This window comes from Trifolium pratense, linkage group LG1 (genome assembly GCF_020283565.1).
Source record: "Trifolium pratense cultivar HEN17-A07 linkage group LG1, ARS_RC_1.1, whole genome shotgun sequence".
NCBI lineage: Eukaryota > Viridiplantae > Streptophyta > Magnoliopsida > Fabales > Fabaceae > Trifolium > Trifolium pratense.
The window spans coordinates 38476007-38487263 of NC_060059.1; the positions used below are offsets into that span (position 1 = coordinate 38476007).

Genomic DNA, 11257 nt, shown 5'->3' on the forward strand with positions numbered 1-11257 from the left:
GATCGCTTCTTTGGGTGCCACGTTTATGAAATTAAGGTTAAATTTTTGGGCAGTGCAGTGATTGACATTTGTAACTTTTACTTTGGCATTAACTGTTTTGTTGTTATCCTTGTCTTTTTACAAACGTAGTAAAAACCAAAGAGTATGGAAAAATGATACTCTTTCGGGCTCATGTGTAAGCAAAAATAATTTTTTTAGATTCGTTGAAAAAGTTTTTCAATGAATCTAAAAAAACTACTTTTATTTACAAATGAGGTCGGAGGAGTACTTGTACTAAAATTAAAATAAAGTTTCTGTAATTAATATTTGTAAAATATAAAAAATATTATTTCCGTAAACATATCTTAGTTGGAATACAGTTCTTTTTATAAAGAACACGTTGAAAAAATCACACAGATTAAGAAATTACATTAAACAGAGTTATTTTCATTACTCTTTATTCAACTAACTTACTTATTTTTAAAATCTCTCTTATGATAAATAAAGGCATAAGTGAAATTGAACATTTAAAACATTTGAAAATTGGTCAAAGTTTCTTATAAAAATGATCAATTTTTTTAAAGTGTTTCTTATAAAAATGACCGGAGAGAGTGTATAAATGTTGGGATTGATGTTTAAATTATGGTATTCTTACTTATTTATTTTACACATTCTAATCATTAGACTACATGATCAGAAAAAAAAATTCTAGCCATTTAACATAAAATTATCTTTTTATATCTTTAACTATCTAGACTGCATGTATATATTAGTAGAAAAATGAGGTCAAATTAGGTCATATGAATAGTACACTAAGTGAAAAATTTGTCATTTATTTTGGGACGAAATAAATATTTGTCATATGTGAAATGTGCTTAACTTTTGTCCCTTATTAAGAAGTTAAATTAAATCATCGAAATTGACATCAAAGAGAATCTATCAATCGAACCTTATCATATCGTCTCAACATCAACATATTGTTGGGTCTTGTATCAAAAAATTCATTTTTTTTTTTTATTTCTTAACTACTGTCCCGATAACTAGTTAACTCTTAGCTTGCAATTTGCGACCTGGAATTAGTAGTTTGATTCGTGCGTGTAAAGTCAAATTCAAAATTCGTACATTTTGTTTTGGGTTGAAAGATGATGCTTCCCGCATTTTCAAAAGAGGTTTCCCACCATATATCCAAAATAAAAAAGGAGGTTTCCCACCATATATCCAAAATAAAAAAGGAGGTTTCCCACTCTCCCTCTACTTTTGGTTTTACACTTTTGAACAAAAAATAGCTATCTTTGTAACCAAAACATATTCTTTGTTCTGAGAAATTTTTCGGTTAACACTTAACAATCACAATAAAATGAGAATAGAGACTATCGTAGATTTGTACCAAAAAAAAAAAAAATTATCGTAAATTAATGGTGTATTTAATGTGCTAAAAATAAATGATTGGACAAGACAACTTTAACGATAATGTGTTTGATTTTAAAACTATTCTTTGTGATTGGACAAACTGGAGTCGAAGGGACTGAACAAAAGTTGAAATTTTTGTTCCCCATTGGATGTATTTCTAAAAAACTTCAACCCCACTACGTAGGATTTGGATCCTCTCTAAAAACAATTCTCCTATGTTGGTCATGCTCATACCGTAGTAATTTTAACCATTTATTCATTTATCTTCTCTCTCTTCTTAAGTGTTTTTTAAATTCTTTGTGATTTGCCAACCATTGAATTATAAAAAACATGGAAGAAAAATTGAAGAGGATGAAAACGACTGAAATTTCAATTAAAAAAAAGCTGGTCTTTATACGGTAAAAAAAAAAAAAAAGCTGGTCTTTATACGGTAAAAAAAAAAAGCTGGTCTTTATAATTTAAATATAATGGATGAAAATGGTTGATTGAAAATCCTATTATTTTTTCTTTCTTTTTATTTATTATTTAAAAAATCCCATTATTAAACTATTTAACAACCGTCACAACTTGATTATTAATTTGATTATGGACATCAAACTTCCCTAGTTCTATTAATTTATTTGCCTTTCTGGCTTTCTCGTTATATTTTGATATTTACCAAACAATAAGGTTTTGTTTTGGTGGGATTTCTTTAACTCTCCTGTTCTTTTTTTAAATGGTCCTATTAATTTATTGATCAGTTGCGACTTTTTTTTTTTTTGACAAAGAGGGCTTTACAAGCAAAACATTCATTCTGTTTTGTTGCATAAAATATCTTGTACCCAAAGTTAATTAGATAGGATCATGTCGGCTATTAATGATCACGATTAATGAATAGGACTTTTTATTTTTTATTTTAATCAAGGACAATGGTTAAAGCACCTAAATTTGTTGGCGGTGGTTGGGAAGAGTGGGAGAATTGGGTGAAGGCAAAACATAAAAGCTGGTGTAGTGGTATGGATTTGTAAGAGAGATAGTAAAGAAGATAAGATATTTATTTAGTTTATATTTATTTAGTTTGGATGAATAGATAAACAAGAAGATAGAAGTTTTTAGGTGAGTTTCATGTTAAAATAAATCTCTTTTCAATAGACAATTATGATAGTTAAATACTCGTTAAAAATACATACAAAACTTTCATGAGACACGAAAGCTTTAACAAATAAAAAATCCAAATCTTAACAATGGGATTAAATTTTTCCAGATATGGTCAAAGACCAGTAATAATTTGAGATTCACAATATTTGATTTCATACAATTTCAGAGAAAATATAGTCGCGGGCGGTCACTCAGGCATACGGGATCTTTTAGTGGTCTTTGAGATGACCAGTTATGTCACATATTGACAAGACTCTTTACTTAATGTTTATATGAAATTGAGCTTAGTTGTAGCCGTCATAAGTTTGTTACTCAAGATATAGTATACGTGCCTACAAACTTGTACCATTGGTTGAATTCGGGTTTCTCGAAAGTGAGATGTCGATCCGAATGTAACAAACATTGCACCAAGACAGCGTGTGTCAAGGTGTGGTATTAGTGATATACTGATATAGTTATTCTTTAATAGAATTTGAGTGAAAAGTCAAAGTGTGGAATAGCTAGGGTGTAGTATTAGTAATCGGAAGTTGATTATTTATGAGCAAGCTTAAATCTGTCATTTACTCTCTCCGTCTCAAAAAAAAATTGTTTTTTAAGATTGTTTCACACATATTAAGAAATAAATAAAAATGATAAATGGCCCATGCAGGTCTCAAACCTGCGACCTTCGCGTTATTAGCACGACGCTCTAACCAACTGAGCTAATGGGCCAATTTAAAAATTGTACTGCAAATAATAATTTTAACCTGTGCCCTCTAATACACTAAAATAAAAATACTTTTCTATCCTAAATGATCTTTTGTATGGTTTGGTGAAGATTTGAATGTTGTGTCACATAAGATGATCCATTTCCATGTTGACACAGAACAAAAAAAACTTCATCCGTAAGTTAAATAAAAAAAAAAACTTCATCCGTCTTTAATTATATATTTTTCACTTTTTGTTCGTACCTAAATATAATATGTTTTTCAAAATTCAACATGCATTACTATTTTTTTACAAAAACACCTCTATATAAAGTACCATATAGTAGTTACAAAAAAAAGTACCATATAGAAATTTAAACTATGTTTCTAACTTTTATGGTATTAACATTTATAGGGATAAATATGTAAAGAAAACTCAAATTTTTACGAATTTATGATTACAGCTATTATTCTTATTTCTTAATGCCTACACAGATTTTGTTGAAGAGTATGATAATAAGGGACAAAAGAAGTATATTTATAATATATTTTTTTCTTTTCTCCCATGTCTAAGATGAAAATGGATGTGGTTTAGGAAAAAATAACACTGTTTTGATCTCAATCATTGATTAATTTATACTACAAGATAATGGATCAACAGTTTTTTTTTTACTAAAAAGTATGGATTCATTCATTCAAATTGAAAGTACATCGATCATTACAAATTCAAGATTGTTAACAACTGAAAAAAGTGAATCTACAAACAATCTTGCAGCACCTAGGTTAATAGCATACAATGGCATCATGAAAGTGCCTACAAATATGACAAAATAAAATTAACCGGAATCTTCATACTCCCGGATCTGCAACATTGACGTCCAAAGATCTGTAATGCGTTGAGGTAGATATGCCAATTTGATAAAAAATTGATCCTAAAACCACCTCTCCTTTGTGACTTTTTAAAATTTCAGGGGGGTATTTGCCTATTTCCAAATTTCAGAGGGGTATTTGACGAATTTTAAAATTTTAAGAGGGTATTTGATAGTTTACTTGTTTTGATTAGTTATATAAATATCTAGCAAATGTATTTGAATTGTTTAAATAATTGAAAAGTTTGGTTCGTTTAAATTTGACTTATTTTTGAATTTATGAAAATAACTTATATAAACAAATAAACTTTTGTGTTAATTCACAAGTTTTCAATAATAAAAATCGTACTATTTTAGTAAAAAAAAAAAAGAAGTGAATCCCGGTTGATACATGTGAGTGCTCTAACAATGTCACACAACTTTTTGACCATGTATACGAATGACAATTTGAGCCATGCCTAATGGGCACTCGCAAAAAATACTCATAACGGATAGGGTAAAACACACGCATTTTGGGTACGGACACATGTATGGATAATTACTTGCAAAAATGAACGGGTATGAGTGCGGGTAAGGGTACCTTAGTACCCACCCCGCCCCATACCCACGTAATATATATTTATTTATTATATATATTATTATATACTAACGTATGTATATCAATTTTAAAAAAATACAACACTATTAAACTATTATACATTTTTAATAAAAATGTTTATTTATAACATATATAATCCAAACACAATGTGAATATATCAACAAATAAATGAACTTTAGTAAAATTTTATTTATAATTTTAACGAGTCAACATTTTTTTTATAAACAAAAAATGAATTATAAGAAGTAGAAGGAGTACTCAACCTTCAGATCACCATTATCGGTCGCTCTTTCACAATAACCAAATATACTGTGTCAATATGTAACCGATATTTCATTCTCAAAAACGTTCTCAAACTTAAGCTCATCAGCAACACATGTAAACTGACAAATTGGGTTGGATTACTTGCTTTGAAGTATAAATGTGAGAAATATCGTGGGGTTTGTGAACCCATTTTAGAGATTTTGACGAGTTACATGAATATTTATAAAATGTGATTGAATTGTTTAAATAATTGGGAAGTGTAAAATAATATAAAAATTAAGTGGGATCAATTTAAAGAACCAAAGTGAGTATAATGGATGTGTATTTAAAACATGTCATGTGATGAAAACAATCTAAAAGATTATTACGTCAATTAGAGAAAGATAAATTAACATTGTTCGCAGTTTGACTTATAAACCAAAACCAAGAAAAATAAACAATTTTAAAAATTTAATTATATTAAAATAATATAATATTTTACAATGAATCAATTTATTTTTAGCAAAAATGCGGACAATAAATATAGGTATGGGTACTTTTTTTGAACCAAACAAACTTACTGCATTTCATTACTTATCAAAAGTTCAATACATGAAGGAATCATCTCAAATCTATGGAAACTAGTCCAAGAATTGGCCGCCCTAGCTAACGTGTGAGCAACCGAATTCACTTCTCTCCTAATAAACTTAACTTCAAAGTTCACACATGATAACATAACAAAAATAATTTCATTAACGATTGAAAGAAATTCTGAGTTGCCTCGCCGTTTGGTACGAATAGCATCAACCAACACTTGAGAGTCACTTTCAAATTGGACGCTTTCAAAACCTCTACTCTTAGCTTCATTCATAGCTTGCAATAATGCCCATGCTTCACCCTCCTCTGTTGATAAAGTCAGTTGCTGCCACTGCGTAATTCCAGCCATAAACTCACCAGAATTGTAATTCTGGTATCACTAGAATGATGTTGCCTAAGATGTCCCAACAACTACTTTGTGAATAATGTTGTTTTCTATTGTTGGCACATCTTATATAACATATAAAAACTGACAGAAAATAAATAAATGACACAAGTAATTGTTAACCCAGTTCAGCCAACTGCCTACTCTGGGGGATACCAATCCAGGAAGGAAATCCACTAATAGCTCTAGTTACTAAGACCTCCAGCAAACCCTAGGATTTACGCCTTAAACTAAGACCTCCAGCAAACCCTTGGTTTACGTCTTATAACCTCGACACTACTCATGCAACTTCTGCCTAGGAACTCCTAGACATGAGATCCCATCTCACTTCCACTCACACAACACAACCTGTGTTGATTATACAATGTTAAGAATGATGTGGCGACAACTTGTCAAGACAACACTTCACTTTTGCTTAAAAGCTTCAAGTGAATCACACATGGTAAACTCCGTACTTCAAAGCTTAGGAGTAACCTTAAAATAATAAACTTACTTCTTAACTCGTGTTATAGAATCCACAAGCAAGAATTACAATCAAATAATAAAACACTCAACAAAGACTCAACAAAGACTCAATATGTGTAACTAATATTTTTCAATGAGATGTCTAGTCTTGAGCTTGGTCTTCGTATATATAATAATCTAGCACGCTCCTCTTTCTTCATTACTCGTAGGACGCTCCTTGTAGCTCATAAAAGGTGATCTGATTCTCTTTTGATCTTCATCAAGATTGTACATAAACTTTCCAAAAGTGTTTAAGGACTTTATAGGATAATTGTGATCATACCGTTGTACCATTAAGTCTGTCTTATCCTTAAAAACTCCTGATCAGATCAGATCTCCATTACGCGTGCTTTTAAAGTGGATTTCCTTAAATAGCAGATGCTCTCATAAATGCGCGAGATTTCCTTGAATAAATATGATGTTGTAACATGTTTTCCAACATCTTGTTAGTATATTTGTTTTAGCAAAATTAAGCCAATTCAAATATCCAACAATCTCCCCCTTTGGCAATTTTTGGCTAAAACAATTTCAGGCCATTACCCTTGAGAGATTAAACAGCGCAATCCTTCAAATCACTATGGTCACACAAAAGAAGGAATGTTAGAGCATCAATTAAACAAAGTTTCATATAGGTGAAAAGTATATGCATCAGAGGCAGCAGCAGCGGAGTTATCATCAATTAGCCTCGAGCAAAATAAAACGTGGTATCAGAGCAAAAACATATATCATATGTCATATGTCATCAAAGGTGTTGTGACATATGGGAGCACATCTTTTAGCACATGTTCGTCCAATCAGGGCAGCATATCCATTCAGCAGCAAACTCCCCCTGACTTCATCAGCTTGTGCATCATCTTAGGGTAAAATTTTTACTCCCCCTGAATACTTGCTTACTGCTACTTAAAAACATGTCATAACAAAAGTCACAACAACATGTAGCAGAAACAAACAAATCAAAGTACTACTCCCCCTTTTTAGCCACAAAATGTGCCAAAACAGGAAAGTTAAGTATCCAAGGTGCAGAATAAAACAAAATACAGACCATGCACTCAGAAGGTGCTAAATCCAGGGCACAAAACAACCCACAAACCAAATAACAAAGTTCAGTAAAACATTAAACAGATTACAAAATCATTCATCATCACTGCTATCAGAAGCTTCATCCTCATCTGTAGCAGTATCATACCCTTCATCCTCATCTGCATTGTTTTGTTCACCTGTAGTCACATTTGCACTAGCTTTGACATGTTTTTCATCAGCTTCCAATCCTTCAATCATCTGCAAGAACAATTTCTTCCTCTCCTCAAGCTCAGCCTGCTGTTTATCTATCTCTTGACATTGAACTTTCAAACCAGCAATAATCTCCCTTTTTGTCATAACACCAGCTCCAGCAGCAGATGTTCCAACATGATCAGCAACAATATGATTACCAAAAAGCTTATGATGAAAAGTAAAGCCAGATTCCCTCTTCTTAGGTGTATCAGTTACAACCTTGATTTCTGGATACTGGGCCAAAATGATTCCACATAATAGTGATGGGAATGCTATTGGCATCTTCACAGCAGTTGATCTAATATGCTTAATGGTTTGATCAAAAATAAAGGTCCCATAGTCATAGTCAACTTTGGTTCCTACAGCATATATAAATCTACCCAGGTTGGTTGCAACATTGGTTGCATGCTTGGTTGGTACCCAATTGGTTGACCCTATCCTATTGAGGATGGCATATTTGACATTCAATTTACTCGTGGGTATCAGCTTCTTTGTAGGCCAGACCTTAACCTTACCACCAGTTATCTCAGCACTCACAACATCATTAGCAACCTCTAATTCAGCCTTAGGTTCTATAGATCTTCCTAAGTAATTATTAATCACAACAGGAGAAAAATTGATACATTTACCTCTGACAAAAACTTTGTGGTAGTCCTTGCTCAGTGGGTTATCACATTCTTCAGGGATGTTTACAAGAAATTCTTTCACCAGCAGCTCATAGCAGAGACTGAAATCACAAACTGTCTTCATCAGACCAGCTTCCTTGATGTAGTCAAAGATGTCTTGACATTTGAGCGCATCTTTGGTCAGTTCCCTTTCAACAGCCAATCTCCTTTGGTAAATGTAGTCCCATCTCAGTGCAAAGGCAGCACGATGAAAAGAGATGTTATCACATGGGGCTTCTTCAACACCTTGAGGAGCCTTCTTCACAGTAGCTTTCTTAGGGTTGGCAGATGAGATATTAGCAACATCTTCAGCAGCATCATAATCTGAGTCACTGGATGACTCCTTCTTTCTCTTCAGTGTCTCCTTCTTCTTGGCAGGAGGGGAGAGAACCTTACTCCAACCTTTGACTGGTCCAACACCTTTTGTTTTGACTCTTGGTGTAGGAGTTCTGGTTGCAGAGGGCACAACCTTCCCTGTACAGCTTCTCAATCTCTTTGTTATACCACCAGTTGATTTTTCAGCAGTCTTGGTGGTGACATAATCATCAACATCAACAACATCTTTCTCTTTTTCTTTCTCTGGTTCTGTAGGTTTGTCAGCCTCAAAATATGGTTCTTCTGTGGGGATGGATTGATTGCTCTCTTCAGATTGAGTTTCCTCTTCATCAGCAGAAGCTCCTTCATCAGCAATTTCAGTCTCTTCATCTGAGGTCTCAGATGTTGTGACAGTTGTCTCAACATCTTTTGCAGCATCAGCTTCCTTCACAGGTTCTTCCTCAGCGGTTTCAGTTTCTTCATCTTCTCTCAAGGATGTCTCAACATCCTTCATCACAACTTCTTCTGTTTCCACAGGGGCTGATTTTTCAGTTACCATTTCAGCAAGAGTTGGTGATTTATCAGCAATGTCAGGCTCAACTTCTGTATGGGTGTCTTCAATCTCCGTTTCAACAGGCATAGAGTTAAGATCTTGCTTTGCAGCGTCAGATCCCAAATTTTCTTCGCTAGGGTCACCAGCAGGAGGAATTGTTTCAACAACTTCAGACACAGGTTTAGGTTTTTGAGATTCTCCTTCCGTTGCTTTCTCAGATGTGTTAACACTTGATTCAAACACCAGATCAGACATACTCAGAGGAATCCTAGACTTGTAGTCTCTTCTCTTTCTTTTAGAACTTCCTTTACTAGATTTAGCAATTTTAGCAGTAGAGAGGGAGATATCATCGCCTACCTCAGAAGTTTCCTTCTTCTCAACAGTTTTTCCTTTTCCTTGCTTCTCAGCGTCATTGGATTGAGCTTTGGGTTTGGATGCATGAACAACTGTAACGGGGACCGCGTCCTTGATAATCTTTGAGGGATCGATTTTTGCCTTTGATCGAGTAGACCGTCCGGTTTTAGCAGTTTGTGAAGATTCAGACATGTTTTGATAATTTTTGAAGGTTGAGAAGATGGATAGATGGAGTTTGATGAGCAAAGTGAGAGAATAGGGTTTGCAGACAAAGGTTAGAATTTGGAAGAAAAACAATTGAATGCGTGTGATGATGTATTTAAGGGAAGTTTGTAATGATTTCCCTAAATTAGCGTGCATTGATTGATGGGAGAGAAAACGGTTTCCTTTTGCACGCCACAACTGCAGTAACTGCTATGCTTCTTCATGCAGGCAAATTCCCAATTTGCCCCTTAAAAATTCAAATTGATTAGCATCAAGCGCCTTTGTAAAAATGTCAGCTAGCTGTTCACTTGTACCAATGTGCTTGAGTTCCACACAATTTTCTTCAACAAGGTCTCTGATGAAATGATGCCTGATGTCTATGTGTTTGGTTCTTGAGTGTTGAACTGGATTCTTTGATATATTGATTGCACTCAAGTTGTCACAATATAATGTCATGACATCTTGGTCGACATTATATTCTTTCAGCATCTGTTTCATCCACATCAGCTGGGAACAACTGCTTCCTGCAGCTATGTATTCAGCCTCTGCAGTAGACAGAGACACACAATTCTGCTTCTTGCTGAACCATGAGATTAAATTATCACCCAAAAAGAAACATCCTCCTGAGGTACTCTTTCTATCATCAGCACTTCCAGCCCAATCTGCATCACAATACCCTATCAAAGTTGAATTCTTTGTCTGGGAGTACAGAATCCCATAATCACTGGTGCCCTTTATATACTTCAGAATCCTTTTGACTTGGACAAGATGGCTCATCTTTGGCTTGGCTTGATATCTTGCACAAACACCCACAGCAAAGGTGATGTCTGGTCTACTAGCTGTAAGATACAATAGACTGTCAATCATGCTCCTGTATAGGCTTTGATGAACATCAATGCCATTTTCATCTTTGGTTAGCTTTAGATGAGTAGCAGCTGGTGTTCTCTTGTGTGCTGCAGTGTCCATTCCAAACTTTTTGATCATGTTCTTCGCATACTTGCTTTGAGAGACAAATATGGTGTCTTCCATTTGTTTTACTTGCAGACCAAGAAAATATGTCAGCTCACCTACCAAACTCATTTCAAACTCTGATTGCATTTGTTGTACAAAATGTTGCACCATCTTTTCAGACATTCCACCAAATACTATGTCATCAACATAAATCTGGGCAATCATCAGCTTCTCTTCTTGTTCTTTAACAAACAAGGTTTTGTCATGGCCTCCTTTTCTGTATCCTTGACTAACAAGAAAATTTGTCAGCCTTTCATACCAGGCCCTTGGAGCCTGTTTCAGTCCATAAAGAGCCTTCTTCAGCTTGTACACATGATCAGGATTAGCAGGATCTACAAAACCTTTTGGCTGCTCCACATAAACTTCTTCATGTAGATACCCATTTAGGAAGGCACTCTTGACATCCATTTGGTACAGCTTAAATTTGAAGATGCATGCTATACCAAGGAGTAGCCTAATAGATTCTAGTCTTGCT

General features: G+C 34.0%; 1 non-coding gene across 1 annotated transcript; it reads right to left on the reverse strand.

Moving 5' to 3' along the window:
- Positions 1-3163: 3163 nt before the first annotated feature.
- TRNAI-AAU lies at positions 3164-3237 on the reverse strand. Its single transcript has one exon. It is a non-coding gene; the product is annotated as a tRNA-Ile (tRNA).
- Positions 3238-11257: the final 8020 nt, after the last annotated feature.